At 35.2% G+C, this 15,187-nt stretch overlaps 1 protein-coding gene across 1 annotated transcript in view; it reads right to left on the reverse strand.

Annotated features, from left to right (window-relative positions):
* The window catches only part of LOC138700063 (uncharacterized), a 1,616,191-nt gene that overhangs the window by 474,068 nt on the left and 1,126,936 nt on the right, over positions 1-15,187 (reverse strand). The window lies entirely within an intron of this gene.

The following is a 15,187-nucleotide window of genomic DNA, read 5'->3' on the forward strand; positions in this document are numbered from 1 at the left end:
TAGGGAAAGGTATTGCTGCCAGTGAAATGCTGTGTAGAATGATGAACTTACCAAAGCCTGTGACAAAATTCGGAAGTTACATCAATGTTGTGGGATCTTCAGTAAAGGATGTAGCCAAGAAAAGTACGAAACATGCTATTGAGGAGGCAGTAAGTGAAAATGAAAATTCTGAAAATAGAGATCTAACCGTAAGCTTTGCAGAAACGAGGACACCAATCCCTCAATGGTGTGGTTAAAGTACCAGTTGGATTAAATCTAAAGTGATTGATGTTGCTAATTTTCAAAACATTGTAGATGTCCTCAGCATTCATACAGAAAAATATAGAGCCAATTTCAGAGGAAACAGTGGTGCGATGGAAGTTCAGGGTGTCATAAATATATATGAAAGATCATCCATCCATCCATGCATCCATCCATGCATCCATCGATGCAAGTTTCCACACAATCTTCCCACTGCACGTTTGCGCTGACAATAGCATAATTTGTAATTCTGAACAACTCCGTAGCAGTTGCTCTTCCTTCTATATGTTTGCAAAATAGCAAGTCTTCAACTATTCCAGCACCCTGACAGAATCTAACAACTCAAATGGAAATTGTTACTGCTGTCTATTGCTGCATGAAGTTGTATGGAAAATAATTTTCCAACTATCTCAGATTCAAGCTGTTACTGAATATCCACAGAAATATCGTTAATTCGTCGGAAAATTGTATCTTTTGGTAGAAGAATATTCTTAAGCTATTTAGTATAGATTTCATCAAACATTGTTTGTGCTATGTCTATGACAGCAATAAGTTGTTCTGCAATAGTATGTGGCTTTTTGCATTTGGCTATTTTGTAAGCCACTTTGTACGTTGCCAATAAACCTCTCTCATTTACTGTGAGAACTTCATGGATATTCGATTTCTGTTTCTCTAAGGATCTGAGTTTCTCTGCAAAAAAAACATCACGAGGTTTATGGATATATTCTTTGTGCTGAGTTTGTAAAATATATCTCTTCAATTTATCAGGTTTCATGCTATCTGCAGCCAAAATTTTGAAACAAATAACACTTGGGGTTTTTCTTCACCACTTATTACAGTGCTTGTACAACCGAAGTTTAAGTACGCTTAGTCATATATTCGTGTTTTTGGATTTTATAATAAGATTATCACTGCAATGGTTGTTTTTGATGAAGTACAAGCTTCTTCGTCCTTACTCTTACGTTTGCCTCCAATTGAAAATCTATCCCTATTTACTACAGACGTACACTAGCATTGGAGTGCCGAGTGACAAACTCACAACACAGTCGCAATGGAACAACTAATAAGTCACCTGCAGACGCGCCGCTTTTATAGTCTTTTATTTTAAACCCAGAAATATCCAGACGTATACTAACATTGAAACTTCTAGTGAGAAACTCACAACACAGTTGCAATGGAACAACTAACACGTCATCCGTAGATGCGATGCTTTTATAGTCGCATATTTTCAATCCAGAAATTTCAATACTCATCGGTATCTGCCACGAACATTCGGGCCACAGTAAATAACGTCATAATACGACGCAACTGCACTATATCGGCAACGATAGCCAGTATTGCCAATCAAGTTTAAATTCCCGCGTATTGGGTAATTCTCATCTATCTTTCTATCTTATATTCTGGAGGACGAGGGAGGCGCAGAATTATCCTAGACAAAAAAATGGCGCGAAATACGAAAGTCTGTGAATAGCTGGCATAAAGTAAGAAGAAGCGGAAATACAGTCGTAAGTGATATGATTTGTGCTATCAAAGAAAAAACAGTGCTGTAGAGAATGCATTTTGAAAAAAAAAATACACGTAGTTTGTTCACTGTTCTGTGCTATATTGTTTTCTAATTATATTAAAAATAAGTATAAATACAATGTATCATGTTGCTGCAAAATATATATTTGTAGATTTTTACGAAAATATGCATTTCAACATGTACCGTTAGTCCGTCTGTTTATCTGTCACATGAACTATTAACTATGAACTATTAAGCTGATTTTATTAATTTCCGGTACCTAGGAGATTGCAGTACAGGAAATGAAATGTAATAGTTTTAATAGAATATTGATAGATTTTTACTTGAAAACAAAAAATATCTACTTTCTTTAAATAAAATTTAAGGGACGTAGATCGAAGTTATAAATAAAGAGGCGTAGTTCGTAGCAATGTTTTATAAGAGAAATTGTTATATACACACTTATTTATGTTCATATTTACATTTATTATTATATTTACTTGCCAGTTCACCTCACGGGCTAGAAAACCACAAAGGTGATGAAAAGTCCCGCTTTCTTAAAGAATTATAAGTTACTAGTTCTCAACCTTCTTGTTATACATGAGTGAATTTTACATCGGTCTGTCCGAATATCTTACTTTTGTGTTCATAAAATCTCATTTGTGAGCAGTCCAGAAAGCGATCTTACTTTGTGAACAGTCAGTGATTTAATTTATACCATATTTCTTGTAAATGATAGCCTACACTATAGTTCAATAAAATTAACTGTGAACATAATGAAAATAAACTTCTTATTGTGAAACGTTTAATATGTATGGAGGAGAGTGTGTCGTCTTCTCGAAATCATGTTTATCATTTATTAATATATTGAAGTTATGGCTAACAAACTGCTCTTATAGTGTTGTCTAGTTAATAAATTTTAGTACATTATACAATTCCTTTCATGAAGTGTACAGATATTCTTATATACGCCTGTGTACGAGTATTTGGTTGCAAATGAGAGGATATTGTTAGTTTGGTGTGAGTTACGTTCTCTTTGAATATCGAAACCTTGTTTGGATTGTCCAATATTATGTGCGATATATTGTGAGAGTAACCTGACCCTGAGTTGAGAGTATAAAGCCACCAGTTTTAGGGAGCGATTCTGCAGAATTTTCTGCCGAAAACACCACTACTTAAATCACAATTGTCAGAAGCTGAATGGCAGTACGAAGTATATGACTAGTTATTTTAATAAAATACCTGAAACCCTGCAATCATGCCATTATGGATCTCTGCATGAAACTAAAACGTTACATTCAGTCTTCGTAGTAATTAATATGGTAACAGGTGAAATTTATGAGCAAATTACTATTATTCTCTCGACGTATTACGTTGTCTACAATATTTCCTATAAATGGACCTATTGGATCGAATTCTGAATAGAAAGTGGCAGCCGTTTGATCGTAATGCTATTGAAAATTTCCATTACAGTTCCCTTTACAGATGAGGAGAAGGGTGGTTCATGTTTCAGTAATGAAAGTTTATGCATTGCTGATTGCGGTGTTATGCAGGCGACTCATTACAAACCGAAATCCTATCTGGCAGAACGACAATTCCTGTGACGTTAAACCAGTTGACTCCGCTTTGTGTTATTGTATCGACTGTTGTTAACTTGTTCGTATTAATTTGCACACAAATTTTGAATGTTTAGAATAAATTCCTTATTGTAGACCTACATGGAAAGCAAAACTCAGTTCAACTCTGAGGTATATTAACTTATAATGAGCAAAATGCTGAGGAAGTTAGATATTTGATTTAGAGCAGGAATATATTGTGCATTCCAGTATAGGGTTACCTGTTGTTATCTTTGTCGCAAAAAAACTATAGATTTGCCCTTATGTGAATGTAGCCTACAGATTGTTTAAAAGGACCCAAACTATTATGCATACCTTTGACAGTATAGTAGATGTTGAATTAATTTACTCCATTTAGAATGCAAGATCAAACCCATTTCATAATATATGAAGTTGCCTCAGGTAATGTTTGTTCACTGATTTCTTTAATACTCCTTTCATTGCTAGTCTCAGTTCTTCTATTCTGTGAGGTTTATTTTCAAACATTGCACCATTTTAAAATATTCAAAGTGAAAAAGTATGCATGGGTAAGGTTGGCAATCTGGAAGGCCAAAAATCGTTTGAGATCAAGCGATCACAAAAGAAATCTGTAAAATAGGTATAATTTCATTAGCAGTATAGAAGGCGGTAGAGCCATCATTGCTGAAACCAACAGTCATTCATTCTCCTTCAAAAATGCAATGAACATTTTCTATATCACGATGAACATCACTATCCATAATTTTGCAAAAATCTAAGATCTATGACACAACGGCGGGAGATAGCAAACCAAACTCAAATGTTATATGTATGTATTGCTCCTAATCACAAAAGAATTTACCAATTACACACAATAATATTGACTTACTAGGAGATACAGATTGAGGAATTTCCAGCCGAAACTATTCTTGCACAAGTAGGCTATAAGAAATGCATGCGTGAAATAAGTTTAAATAATAAACTCATGTTCTTTCTTAGAAAAGAATTTAAAAAGAAATACGGAATGAGTCCTGGTTCGAGTTCTCATGGAAAAAGGACATTTTCTCATTAAATTTTGTCGAGTGCATGGAACCGGTACCCACTGAGAATCGTGATTTGGGAATCTGCATAGCGAAATCTGCTTCGTAAACCAGTTATAGTAGCTGGGGATAATCTTACTAATGACAACTTACCCCATTACTAGTTGGATAATCGTTAACCTCTGCTGAAACATGCAGATTTGAGGCCAGCAGTCAGCTGATCGGGTTTGCGCTGTTATGTGCTGCTTTGGGCTCTTTTGCCAAGAATTCAAAAAAGGTCATAGCACAGAAAACTGACATAACAAAGTGAAGGGAACTAGCGTATACAAGGATTATTTGAAATACCATTAGCAGGGATAGCATTGGCACATTAAAGGTAACTTTGGCCCAACAGAGAATATATACGTATATATATGATTTTTTTTATATCTCCCACAAAATGTCGTACCGTAATTTCACACAACTATGGTCCTAAGCCACAATTATGGTCCAAACACACGCGCTCACGAAAACAGTGATATCTCAGTTCCTAGTGACAGTTAGTGATTATTTAAATACTAAAGCATAGAGCATAGATATAGTAATATTGTGAGGGTTATGAAACGCATCCTACCTGCCAAGTTTCGTCGCTAGTCAACTGTCAATTGGAGGTAGGTTTTGCATGTTACCTCGTCCACTGGAAATGTTCTCTGCCATCAGTTACCACAACAAGGATTTCTGTGTTCTTGATGGTCTATATGACAGGTAATTTAGTATTTACATACATTTAATGAATATTTTTACAGTTGCATATGTATTTTCATATTTATTAGAAGAATAATAAAAAATGGTACTTGGAGTTCAACTATGGTCCTATCATTTTTGTGGACCATAGTTGTGTTCCGACTTCTGGTTTCGGTTCTTACATTACAGAATGCTTTCTATAGCTTTTGGTGGTGCCACCTAATAAAAAATGTTTTCGTAGAAAGTTGGCAGGAAGTTCCTATAAGCCATATGATGACAGAAGTATGGATCTTTGTATAAAAGATATCACCAACAAGGTACTGACGCAGCGAGAAGCCGCAGAAAAGTACAAAATACCTCGTAGTTCTATAATACCTAAATAGAGAGCACTGCATGAAAATAAACTAAACTCACCTGATTGACAATGATTCTTCTTGCATTCAGAAAAAAAAAGTATTCGTGCATTCGTCGAACATGCTATATTTATGTCCAATCTTGGATTTCTGATAACTTTATTCTACTTCAGGTGTAATGTGAAAATGTACCTGGATAGCCAAGACCGCAAAGTACCAGCATTCACTGAGAATCTACCTGGAAGACGTTGGGCAAAATGCTTTTCAGAACGTCACAAGAATGAATTATCACAGGTTTTGCAGTCTCCAAATGTGACCGATCTGATGCAACCACTAAACAGAACTTGTTTTCGAAATTGAAATACCATTGGTGGCAAATACTTGATGAGTGAAAAGGGACACCAGATGAAGAAGCATGCCAACAGATTCCAAAAATGTATTTCCTCCATTGTTAAATAAGCTCTGGAATAAATTTACTGTATTCCGATATCGCAAGCACATTTGCAAGTTTGATTCAGGAAGGTTGCAATCTTCCTCTTTGTGCAGTTGAAGTTCTATAAAGTGTGCCATCATGTTCTGATCCTAACGTCAGAAACCCAGAAGGAAGTGCTGTTTCAGACACATTCATAAAATATATAGAAATGACAACGAATCAAGCAATAGAACAAGGAACATCCATAAAGAGGAGAAAGAAGAAACTTGATGCTGAGTCAGGTAAAAGTATTTCAGCAGAAGATATTGAAAATTTTTCATTACCATCTACCTCCAAAATTGCAATTTGCTCAAGCAGAAACAAAGGTTATTGCAAGGGGAAGGCAGCAGAGAGTTCTACCGTGAAAGTGAAGATGGATATTCCTTGGTATCAGATCTTCATTGAACTTGTTAGACATTGAAGAGACCTTCGAAGATACTTCAAACCATCCTTAAAATATATTAAACGATCTATCAGTAAGTCAAAGTAGCGAAGTACGAAATGGAAGCTTTTCGATGTGCCTAACTCCATGAACCTGAAGGTCTATGGAGTTAAACAAAAATTAACAAACTGATTATGTATCTGTTTGGGAATGTTTTATTTTGATTAAGAATGGTTGTCTTAATTTTTTTTGGTTTTATATTGACTTCATTATTTGATACGAATTGTATTTTTCTTAAAGAAACAGCGGTTATGTTAAAATTAAGAAATAAATAATTTTTCTCACTGTCTTCTGCAAAATCTGTACTTTATATTAAAAATTATGACACAGTTGCAAAACATCCTCTCAATGAGCGATTTATATTAGGATATATTCAATGGACTATAATTGTGACTTCATAACACAACTATAGTCCACAGTTTATGAAAAGATGTTCCATATACCAACTACAGTTCGAATAACAAAAGTGTTTGGAATTAATTCCTGACCTTTCTAAAGTTGATATCAACAAAAAAAATTCCTCTAATAGTTATATTTTGTAAATTACATTGAGAAATCTAAAAAGTGATGAGATATTGGACCATAGTTGTGTGAAATTACGGTATATCTAAACAGTTTCAACTGTACTATGTAAATGGCAGCTTCATCCAGTAAAACAGTTTAATCAAGTAGGCACACTTTCAGCACACTTTTCAATTTCTACGCTTCTGGAGGAAGAATACAAATTAATTTTGATGGAGGACTAGAAGCAATACCCATTGCCCTGTCCCAACTTTGTGTTAGATTAAATTAATTTCACAAAGTGGCTTTATTTTGTGAATCAAGCTCTGCTATCCAAGTCATATCAAGTCCAAGATATATACCGACATCCAAAGTTTCGAAAATCAAAAATTCATCGAGAGATTAGAAGAAGCAGGCAAAGAAATCACACTCCAATGGATTCCTTCACATAGTGGTATCAAAGGAAATGAGACAGCTGATCTTCTGGCGAAAAAAAGGCACAAAAATATTTCACTCTCAACAGGAAACAACTTTATTTTTTTTTTCTTCAGAAAAATCAATAATCATTTCCACTTTTAGAAAGGAAAGATCAATCCAAATGAGAAAGATTAGTCAAGGAAAGATGTGGGCGAAATTGGCAACGGAAAAAACTTTATTCCAGAAACTTCCCGAAGTGAAGCTGTAGCAGCATTCCACCTAAGTATAGGACACGACTGCTTGGCAGAATACCTCCATCGCTTCAACATTCTGGAATCACCGAACTGTATGCTGTGCAGAAGAAATGCCATCATGAACTGCGACCATCTTAGGAAATATACTGCACTTTACAAATTCTGGAAATTGGCTGAGTTCCAATAATCTGGAGCATTAGATTCAGGGAGCGAAATTCCGGGGGGGGGGGGGATGGAAGAATTTTCCCCAGCAATGATTTTATCCCAAGAATTCCCCCCCCCCCTAAAATATCCCGGGGGGCGGTTTGTTATAACGAGATAAACAGTGAAACATACACTACTAAATATGTTTTCATTTGAAGAATAATTTTTCATTAGATGACTAAAAATAATGCATTAAACTTTATGAATATCCATTAAAATATCAGCAATAATCGATTGGAAATATTGAATTCGCTTCGCTCTGGTAATGTTATGCACTAGCCCCAGTCAATGGAACTCAGGCATTGTCAAAGAAAGCGGAAGTCTCTAAGACGACGACAATGTTAAATGGAAGGCTTTGAGTTATAATGAGCCGACGACAATGACACTGTCTTATGGCTGTAGATTGTAATATTAGTTTATTACAAGAACATCTGCTAGGATGGTGGTCAACAGTGAAAAGCGTTACAAAGGAAAGCGGCTGGGCTGGAATAACCAGTGAAAGCAGTGCTGCCAACCCTACCGATTTTTCGGTCGATCTACCGAAATCATATATTATCTACCGATCTACCGACAAATTTTAGTTACTACCGATTATTTTCCAACTTTCTTAATTTTAATCTTTATTACAGAACCAACGTCAGATATGATCGCTTAGAAAGTGTTGTATACATAACATCGACAAAGCACTGTCAACAATGAGTATACAGTAAAAATTAAGCGAATGCGAAAGTGACAAGTTTCTTTAATTAATTGCCTTGTAACAATGGAAATATAAAGCTCTGTCTTCGCTTCGATTCTTCGATATTTCCCTTTGTCGCTCCTCATCAACAATGAACAACTGTTATTTTAAAATGCAGATAAGTCAACCTTCTATATCTATAGTCCAATAGTCGTTTTCATTCAGCCATTTTCACGTCAGGTGAAGGAAGTGCAAATCGGAATGGGTGACAGTGACTTGGATAGTGATTTTTCCCAAGCATCAGGTAGGCCTAGTACTTCGCGGAAGAAATTAAAGTATGTCCAGTCCTATAAAGGAGAATGGGAAAATATTCCTGATTTTAAGGGGTGGTTAAAACCAAGCAGAAAGGGGAAATATTATGGCTATTGCAAATGTTGTGATAAAGACATTAAAATAGATTCCGGTAAAGTTGCCCTTATGAAACACAGTGCATCAAAAGCTCATCGGGAATTGCAGAAGTCCGTAGCTAGACAACCAACAATCACATCAATGTTCCCGGACATGGACAGAAACAAGAAGTTAGAAGAGAGCGCTTAAGAAGGTAAATCATTTAAAAAAAAAGGAATAACTTAATTATTCTATTTTTATATGTTCGGTTAAAATAAAGACCAAAATAAATTAGATGTCGGAAACTACAGACCGATTAGCCTTACATCTGTCGTATGTAAAGTCATGGAGCATTTGATATCGGATTATATTCGTCATGTTCTAAATGCGAAAGACTGGTTTTACAACCGCCAGCATGGTTTTAGGGAAGGCTTCTCATGTGATAGTCAAATTACGTCGCTGGTTCAGGATCTAGCTGAAGAGGTAGATAGAGGCGGAAGAATCGATGCAGTTGTGATTGACTTTTCGAAAGCATTTGATTTGGTGCCACATGACATATTAATAGATAAGTTAAGTAGGCTAGGAATAGATAAAAGAGTGGTGCTATGGATCCAAGAATTCTTAAAAGGTAGAACCCAGAGAGTTAGAGTAGGTCATGAAATATCGGAAATTGGAAATATAAGTTCAGGGGTGCCACAGGGCAGCGTTCTGGGTCCATTACTCATTATAATATACGTAAATGACCTATGCCAGGATATTACATCAAATGTGAGGCTATTTGCAGACGACTGCATTATCTATAGAAAGATTAGAAATAATTCAGATGTAGATGCTATTCAAACAGACTTGAATAACATTTACAACTGGGCGTTAAAGCATAGGATGAAAATAAATGGTTCTAAAAGTAAATCTATAACATTTTGTAAAACCCGAGAGGAAACTAGTCTTAATTACGAATTCAGTGGTGTTGTAATTCCGCAAGAACAATGTTGTAAATACCTAGGAGTGTATTTAAACTCCAAACTTTCTTGGGGAGAGCATGTTGATAATGTTACAGGCAAAGCATGGAGGGCACTTCACTTTATTATGAGAATCTTGAGAAAGGCTAGCCCCAAATCGAGGGAAATAGCATATCTAACATTAGTGCGACCGTTAATGGAATACGGAACTACGTGTTGGGATCCCTATAGAATATATCAGATAAATTCCTTAGAAAGAATCCAGTATAGGGCAGCTAAATTTGTTAAAGGTAAAAGAGAAGATGGGAACGATACGATAAAAGAACTTAAATGGGAAACTTTGGAAAACAGACGTAGGAAAACTAGAATAACATCATTGTATAGAGTACATCTAGGTCAGAAAGCATGGGTAGACATAACGGCTCGGTTAGAAAAGCCAACGTACTATGGTAGGAACGATCATGATTTTAAAATCAAATGTAGGAAACAGAAAACGGATTTGGTAAATTCTCATTTTTAAATAGAACTATAAATGATTGGAATGACCTACCTGCAGCGGTCTTTGAGGGCTGTCCTTCCTTAAGGAGATTCAAGAATAATTTAAAGAGTTGTGTATAAAGTGAAAATTAAAATTAAGGTGACATTCAACATTTAATTTTTTAAGGTGGCATGTATTTATCTAGCCTGACGAGTTTACTTCCTTGGTTGGAATTGTAAATTATTTAAAAATAGCGTGTAAGAGGGCCTTAGACTAGAAATGTTTAGTTTAAATGTAGTTCTGTTTATAAGTATGCATAAGAATGCAATTATTAGACTTATTTGAACTGTTGTATCAGTGAAGCGAGGTGAGTCAGTGAAGTTATGGTTTTACAGTGCAGTGAACAGTTCCGATCAGTGATAATTTATAGCGTCAATGAAATGTGTTCTATAGTGTCAGTGAAATGTGTTACAGAGTGTCAGTGAAATGTGTGCTAAAGTGTCAGTGAAATGCGTCATAGTGCCACTACAGGGAATGAGATGAGAGTAAAGTGAAAGACTATTGAAAATTATGTAGGACCTATACATAATTATGTAGGTTGTGTTGTAAAATTAGGTGTTTTATTTTATGTTTTGTTATTATTGTGTTAAATTGTATTGTGTATTCTTATTGTATTGTGTATAAAATTGTATATGTGTTGTAAATTTTATTATGTATTGTAAATTTTATTGTGTATTGCTTATCATCAGGGAAAGGATTTATATGTAAATACATATTTACTTATAAAGCTAATATAATTTATATTTTGCATTATCTTTATGTTTCACAATGTGTAGGGTTGAAAAATCCTACTTTTATTTTCCATATTTTTCCATATTTTAGAGTTTAGTACATATTTTCGTTAATTTCCATATATTTTCCATATTTCATATAAAACAGTCCATATTATATTAGGTTTAACAATAAAACAAAACAAAATTCCATTAACTTTTAAAAATACATTTCAACAATAGAGATTTAAACACATGTTCAGTAATCCCTTTAACATCAGAGTTATTTGAAAATTAGCAGTCCTATCAACAATGGGAAAGTAAGTTACAAAACTGTATTAATTTAATTTAAAATTTTTAACAGACTTCAGTTGTGCAGCTCAACAGTTAAATGCCAGTCAGAGTACACATAGGTTCAGTTTTGTAAATCATACTATAAAGACGGTAAATATGCCAAAAGTACGTCATTCAGTCAATTTAAAATCAAAACTAACAAGTTACATTTCAGAATTTAAAGAAGATGGTTTATCAACTGACAATAAAATATTATTTTGTAATTTGTGTCAGTGTGCAGTATCATCTACACAAAAGTTCCTGGTGCAACAACACATTACAACTAGTAAACATCAGGCCAACAAACAACTAAATTCCAAGCAGAGACAATTGTTTTTAACACAACCAACAACATCGAATGTAAGATCTGAGTTTAACATCGACCTGTGCCGTTCTCTCATCTCTGCTGATATTCCTCTCTACAAACTAAAGAATAAGGTCTTCAGGGAATTCCTTGAAAAATATACTCAACATACAATCCCGGATGAGTCAACACTTAGGAAGACGTATGCTCCATCCATCTACGATGAGACAATACAGAAGATAAGAGATGAAATTAAAGATAGTTCAATTTGGGTTTCCATTGATGAGACTCCCGACAAAGAAGGTAGACTTGTTGGTAATGTAGTTATCGGTTTGTTAAGTGAACAATATTCTGAACGAATTCTTTTACATTGTGATGTTCTAGAAAAGTGCAATAACAAAACTATAGTTAAACTGTTCAACGAAGCTATGGGTATCCTGTGGCCAAAGGGTATTATGTACGATAATGTGTTATTCTTTATTAGCGATGCTGCCCCTTATATGGTCAAAGCTGGACAAGCATTATCTGTTGTATATCCTAAATTGACTCATTTTACTTGTGTGGCGCATGCATTTCATCGTGTGGCAGAAGTGGTCAGAGACAATTTCCCTAAAGTAGATTTGTTGATTTCATCAGTGAAAAAAGTATTTCTCAAAGCTCCCAGTAGAGTTAACGTGTTGAAAGAAATGTACCCTGAAATTCCATTGCCACCAAAGCCAATTTTAACTAGATGGGGTACATGGCTAGAAGCAGTTGAATATTATGCCGAACATATAGACTCTATTAACAATGTTCTCCTTGCATTGGACTCTGAAGATGCAGTCTCAATTGATACTGCGAAAACAGTTACCTGTGACATAAGTGTGAAGAATGACTTAGCTCACATTCAGCATACATTTTCATGCATCATAAAAACGCTCAAAAGTCTCCAAAATAGGCACCTTTCACTATCTGAAAGTTTTGAAATTATAAATAGTACTGTGGAACAACTGAATCGTGGTAGAGGTAAAGTTGCAGATGCAGTAAGAGCTAAGGTGGACACTGTACTTTCAAAAAACCCTGGATATGAAGAACTACAAAAGGTTGTTGCTGTGATGAGTGGTGAATCAACAGTGAAGATTAACTTGGACTTATCCCCAGCAGACATTGTGAAATTGAATTATGTACCAGTTACTTCTTGTGACGTCGAACGCTCTTTTAGTCAGTATAAATCTATCCTCAGAGACAATAGAAGAAGATTCACTTTTCAGCACTTGAAAGAAATGTTTGTAACCTATTGTTATGGTAACAGACAATAAAAATTGTGTTTTGTTGAAACTACATTGGAAGATAAGGTACGTCCATTATATTTTTTGTTTAGTTTGATTAAAATGTACCAATATTTAACGTACATAGTCATTTTTTTATAATTTTAAGTCCATATTTAATTCCATATTTTGGTAAAAATCCATATTTAATTCCATATTTTGGTAAAAATAACTACATATATATTTACATATTTCATATATTTTTAGTCCATATAAATCCGTTCCCTGCTTATCATTTTAACTGTGTATTGTTAATATTGTAAATACCACTGCCACCGGGTGCTTGCCCACTTGCAGTGGAAATAAATACATACATACAACAGTTAAACAAAATACAGAAGTAGGCTGCATAAAATTTAATATAATATGGAATTGAACATAATATTATTATTAGTTATAGGCCAGTAGCGAAGCGTGACATGACGGTTGTGTATGCTGCCCCTGTATGTCTGGAACTCATGGACATATTTTCGATATTTGTTGCCTGTTTACAGAATTCGCATCTGCTATAGGCGAATATTTTATATAGGGTACCGTAATTTTGATTAGGCATATTTTTTTATTATTTAAGCTGAAATTCGTTTGGCGGCATTTGCATCAGAACATAATTTAGCATTCCTAACAATGGACCATCTAAGCCAACTGGTTAGGACCAAATGTCCAGATTCCGAAATAGCAGAGAAGATAATGTGTTGAAGAACAAAATCCAGAGCCATTGTTACAAATGTTATAGTACGGGAAAGTTTTTCAAATCTGTGTAGTGACTTAAAGAACTCTAAATTTTCGCTGATTGCTGATGAATCAACTGACAGAGCAACAAAAAAATATCTATGTTTAGTACTAAGATATAATGATGCATCAGGGACTGTAAGAGATAACTTTCTAACATTAAGTTGGTTGCTGCAGACGCGTCAGCATTATATGAGCATATTGTCAGTCTTTTTAACGCTCACGATATTCCGTATAGGACCAATTTAATTTGCTTTGCTTCCGATGGAGCGAATGTTATGATGGGCGATCATCATTCCTTGAAGTCATTATTGTTAAATGACGTTCCTTCACTTTTCGTGATGAAATGTATCTGTCATTCTTTCCACTTATGCGCATCATATGCATGCCAGAAATTGCCCAGATTTGTGGAGGATTTAACAAGGGATATTTTTAATTATTTTAATAGAGCCCTAAACGAAAAGATAATTTTTCTAAATTTCAAACCTTCTGTGATTTGAAAATCCACAGAATTTTGCAACCAGCCCAAACTAGATGGGTAGTTAAAAGGGTTTTAGAGCAGTATGGGGATCTGAAATTGTATTCCATTGATGCTGTGAGTGATAATGATGTACTAGCTGCAGACAACACATTTCTGAAGGTAAATGATCCACTTTCACAACTCTTTTTGTAGTTTCTAGATTTTGTTCTCCCATTCAATAACATGAACAAGGAGATGCAGGCCGAGAATCCAAAATAAACGATCTCTACAATAAAGTAGATCTCGTCCTCAGAAATTTATTTGATTGTTTCTTGGATAGGGCTTATCTAAATAGCGCTGAATTGAAAATATTGATTTCAGAAATCCAAAACATTTTCTTCAAGTAGAGGCAGGGGCGGACGCAGGATTTTTTTCGGGGACGGATTTGAGGAGATAGTTTATTTAATTGGGTTATTTTACGACGCTGTATCAACATCTAGGTTATTTAGCGTCTGAATGATATGATGATGATAATGCCGGTGAAATGAGTCCGGGGTCGAGCACCGAAAGTTACCCAGCATTTGCTAGTATTGGGTACAGGGAAAACCCCGGAAAAACCCTCAACCAGGTAACTTGCCCCGACCGGGATTCGAACCCGGGCCACCTGGTGAGGAGATAGTAAAAATGGAGTAATGAGAAATAAGTTTATATACTCACAATTTGTTTCCGAGTCACAAACAATTACAAAATGGCCTGAGTAGCATAGTCGGTATAGCCTTCTGTGCTCGAAGTTGCGGGTTGTATCCCATCCCAGCTCGATGGCATTTAAGTGTGTTTAAATGCGACAAGCCTCAAATCAGTCGGTTTACTGGCATGTAAAAGAAGTCCTGAGCGCAAAAATTCCGGCACACCGGCGACGCTGATATAACCTCGGCAATTGCGAGCATTGGTAAATAAACCATAATTTTTTAATTTTAACATTTATAATGACTGCAATACAAAAACAATGACAGAATGACATTTACAGAAGAAGGCGACGAGGCTTCTTAGCCATTTC

The sequence above is a fragment of the Periplaneta americana genome, chromosome 1 (genome assembly GCF_040183065.1).
Source record: "Periplaneta americana isolate PAMFEO1 chromosome 1, P.americana_PAMFEO1_priV1, whole genome shotgun sequence".
In the NCBI taxonomy this organism is placed as follows: Eukaryota; Metazoa; Arthropoda; class Insecta; order Blattodea; family Blattidae; genus Periplaneta; species Periplaneta americana.